The 4509-nt window shown below is 41.1% G+C and overlaps 1 protein-coding gene across 1 annotated transcript in view; it reads right to left on the minus strand.

The window, feature by feature from the left end:
- The window catches only part of LOC106532592 (DNA (cytosine-5)-methyltransferase 3B), a gene marked incomplete in the record, with an annotated part of 88024 nt that overhangs the window by 25651 nt on the left and 57864 nt on the right, over positions 1-4509 (minus strand).

Genomic DNA, 4509 nt, shown 5'->3' on the forward strand with positions numbered 1-4509 from the left:
AACGCGATTACGTCAGACGAGGCTACGCAACGCGATTACGTCAGACGAGGCTACGCAACGCGATTACATCAGACGAGGCTACGCAAGGCGTGATTACATCAGACGAGGCTACGCAAGGCATGATTACATCAGACGAGGCTACGCAAGGCGATTACGTCACAAGAGGCTACGCAACGCGTGATTTCGTCACACGAGGCTACGCAACGCGTGATTTCGTCACACGAGGCTACGCAACGTGTGATATCGTCACACGAGGCTACGCAACGCGTGATTACGTCAGACGAAGCTACGCAACACGATTACGTCAGACGAGGCTACGCAACGCGATTACGTCAGACGAGGCTACGCAACACAATTACGTCAGATGAGGCTACGCAACACAATTACGTCAGACGAGGCTACGCAACGCGATTACGTCAGACGAGGCTACGCAACGCGATTACGTCAGACGAGGCTACGCAACGCGATTACGTCAGACGAGGCTACGCAACGTGTGATTACGTCAGACGTCGGCGACAAGCTTTGCGGTAGTAAACAGGAAGTGAAACTTGCTAACTAGCAGAGGCTAATCATCTAGAGACAATGGAGCGATTTTTTTTGTGAATGCCTTGCTATTGGGCAAGTTGTAATTATTCTATCTATTCAGCTAGTACAGGCAATGTTTAACGCTGCCAGGAGACGTAGGGAAATAAACGCAATGTTGAACTACGCAGCAGAAAGGCAGTGCAACTACGTCGGGACGAGGCAGGAAAGTGGAAACAGCTGAACGTCACGTGAGGTAAATATGCGCTACGTCAGAATTTATTCGGCAAACGTGTTTCCATCTCCAGTTTTGCGCATTAACTACTTTGCGAATCATCCAAAAGCCACCTCAAGCGAGCGTACAAACCTTTTAGCGAATTGAGGATTTTTTTTCGAATTTTGCTGTTTCCATCCGACTTTTTATCGCATTTTTAATGCGACACTTCTAAATGTGCATCAAAAAGCCTTGATGGAAACACGGTTACAGGTATATGTGAGGTGTGTGTACGCAGCGTTCATACATGAGACCCAGATCTGGCAATGATGGACTGTAACCACGGCTGGCCCAGCTTTGGTTTGGTTTATGTGGTGCTGGCCCACACCTCTGGGCCTCCACAGGGCTGTCATTGTGTGTTGTATCTGGACTGAATGTTAGTGCATTGTGTGGGCCAGAAGCTTTTCTATGTGGGAACGCTCTCTTCAGTTTGAGTTATATAAATTACAACATGACAGTCCTCTTTATTGGCTGTTTTTAAAAYTCGTCTTAAATCCCATTTGTTTACTTTGGCTTTTGACACTGTGTGATGGGTTTTGTTGTCCATTTATACTAGATTTTATTTTTTGTAGAAATGTTGTTTTTATTCTAGATTTTAAATTAGTTTTTCAGTATTTTATTGTTTTTTATTCCTTGTTTTTACTTTGTTTTTTATTACTTGCTTTTATTTTTCTGTGGTTTTTATTCCTATTTTAATTGTGATTGAGTTTGTTTTTGTATGAGCTGTGTTGGAAGGTTGATTCTGTACAGCACTTTGCTCTACTATGGTGCAAAAAGTGCTTTACAAATAAAGTTGGACTGGATTGGACGCTTCAACATGAAGGGGTCATTCAGACTGAATTAAGACAGAGTTAAACACAGGTCTGAAAGGCTCCATGGCCTTTTATAACTCAACTCCAACCAGCTGTGGAACTAGTCTGGACCTCTTTTATTAGCATGTGTTCAGAAAATTGAACACAGCCCAGATAAGGTAGGGTTGTACAACTCTCATCAATAGAAGAGATGGGGAGGACCCAGGGCTCAGTGGAGTCGCAGCATCCTAGCTGAGACCACAGGCCTCTTGGTTAAATATGTTTGACTGCAGATTCTTTTGACAGAGTTCAGGTGTAAACCCTAAGTTTGTCACGGTAAGTTAAAGTCTAGACGGAGTCGGTAGGAGCTCCTGAACAGAGCTGAATCAGCAACAGCAGAAATTATTGGCTGATTTTTGATCCATAGTGGATACTGATCAAAGAGCTCTGGGCTCTCTTAACAATTACCACTAAATATCAAACAAAGGTATCAATGCGCAGATAAAAACCATGGGACTTGATAGTTTTTTTTAAACCTGCACATAACTGCATTTCGCACAGAATAATAAAACAGACTCATTGCAGCCAAAAAGCTGTAAAATATTGAGATGCTTTACATTTATTGGGTTTATGTGCACAGATTGGACTCTGTTAGCATTCTAARCATGACTACTGTACACACTAAGTTTGTTTCTATCATTTTCTGTTAGTCAGAGGCTGATGGACGAGGGGTTTATGTTCTATGAAAGTGCATGCCCTTTCAGAGGAAGGAATGTTTAAATGTTTTAAGATGTGGGAGGTGGGCTCTGATGTGGAAGGTTGAGACATGCCGAACTCTTATAAAAACAGGAAACTAGGATACAAATAAGGCGTTTATGACAAGTTCTCCAATCTTCGTCAGAAAAAATAGAGAGCTTATAAAAAGCATCTGAACCCTCAGTTCAGGGTCAGATCTTCACTCCAGCTCTTAGAGTAGTGCCCAGGCCTACGGTCTGCTGGAGGGATTGAGTACTTCAGTTGATCTTCTGATCCTGGGCATGAACACTCAGAACGAATGGTCATGTTTTGGTGAAGGTATTTTTGACGGGGGAATAGTTGTCTGGTCTATCTGATGTGGAGGGATGAAGATCGACCGTTTTATCCATTGCTGCACAAGTAAATCCAGGACGACCTCAGATGAAATCTTTTGCGACAGAAAATTGATTAACATAGTTAATGATGTTATCATTTTCCATTACCTGAGCTCACCTCAACAGCTCTTTATTTTTACTATGTTTACAGTCTCTGCTTAGGGTGAGATGAAGCTTATTTTGAGGATTATTGTGATTTTATGGCTGAACCCACTTTTGCTAAAAGCAAATAGAAAATTCTAAAACCATGAATGGACATTCTACCATAAGTTGTGTTTCCATTGCAAAWGTGCGCAAAACTTTGTCGATATTCTATTAATGTCGAAAAACACATTTTCACAACTGCAGTGTTTCCATTAAGTAAGAAATGTTATTAAAGTCACGTGAATACGTTTGTTCTCGCGATAAGTCATTACAAACATGGCGGCGATGGATGTAAACACATAGCATGTTGCTACCATGACACTAGCGCTCATCATCAGAGGAGACGTCGGCGTCTTTTATCGAGGCTTTCCAGAGACAAGTCCCTACTTGGGAGCGGCTACGTATGCTGTGTTTTTGGGAAATTGTAGTCGGTGAGTTTACTATTTTATACTACTTCTGTGATATTACTACTACTTCTACTTCCTGTTATCTTCTTAGTCGTGGTCTTTTTCACCAGTAGAAACAGCCGGTTCACGTGACTCCCATGATGCGAAAAAAGTGTTTCCGTTGCAGTTTTGCGAAAAACAACTATTTCGATATGACCGAAAAACCACCTCATCCTAGCGCAAAAAACATTTTGTCGAAAAAAAATTTTTTTTTTTCAAAATTGACGTGTTTCCATTGAGCAAATTTATTTTYGAAATTCTAATTTGCGCATTTTCCTGGTCAATGGAAACACAGCTACTGAAGTGAGGTTCTTCTACAAGTGTTAAATGTGCAAAACTGAGTTTTACCATCAAAATTAAGAATTCTTAATGGTTGACCTGGCCCAAATGGTTCTTAAACAAAACAACATCCGTGTGAACTACTAGCCCAATTCACAGAAGCTTTTCCAGACGATTTCAAGGAGCAACTGTCAAAGAGGGGTGTGGCCACAGTTAACAGATGGTGCCAGGGAAGACTTGACCTCTTGGCCACTGGTGGGGTAAATTCCCTGGATGGAACAGGGCGTGTCATCTGGAAGGATGTGTGCAGAGCTGGACTAACACTCCTCGCCACTCACTTCAACAGACTAATTTCATCAATTGCAAAGTCAACCCCTTCATTTGTACAATTTAGCCCTGACCCTTGTAACGAAGAATGAGTCAACAACAGACACAGTTTAAAAATAACCCTGCAGCTTGAATCCACTGTTAAAAATGCAGTCAAGTTACAGTTTACTAGGGCTGTGWATTGGCAAGAATTTAGCGAAAATACACATATCATGGCAGAGGGGTCACGATACGATATATCTTGATATATTGCGATACTGTAAGCAAGGTGATATATTGCGATGTTTTTGTCCAAAAATCCTATTAAATAAAAACCTCTTACTGGGGGGGAAATGAAAAACCAAAATTAATTGTCTCAGATAATTCTAATATTACATAGACATACTTTTGATACATTTAGCTGTGTTCTGCTTTGTATGTATTTTATTTTACTTGTTTCATGTTTCTTATTTCATCCATGTTTTCAATTATTAGACTAAACTTGCCAATAAATAGATTGAAAATATGTTTTTTGCAGTTCAGTTCAGTAAACAGATGATATGAAGCTGCTGCACACAGAGTTTCTGGGATCAGCTGACCTGCATCCAGAACCTGAT

This window comes from Austrofundulus limnaeus, unplaced genomic scaffold (genome assembly GCF_001266775.1).
Source record: "Austrofundulus limnaeus strain Quisiro unplaced genomic scaffold, Austrofundulus_limnaeus-1.0 Scaffold798, whole genome shotgun sequence".
NCBI classification, from domain to species: domain Eukaryota; kingdom Metazoa; phylum Chordata; class Actinopteri; order Cyprinodontiformes; family Rivulidae; genus Austrofundulus; species Austrofundulus limnaeus.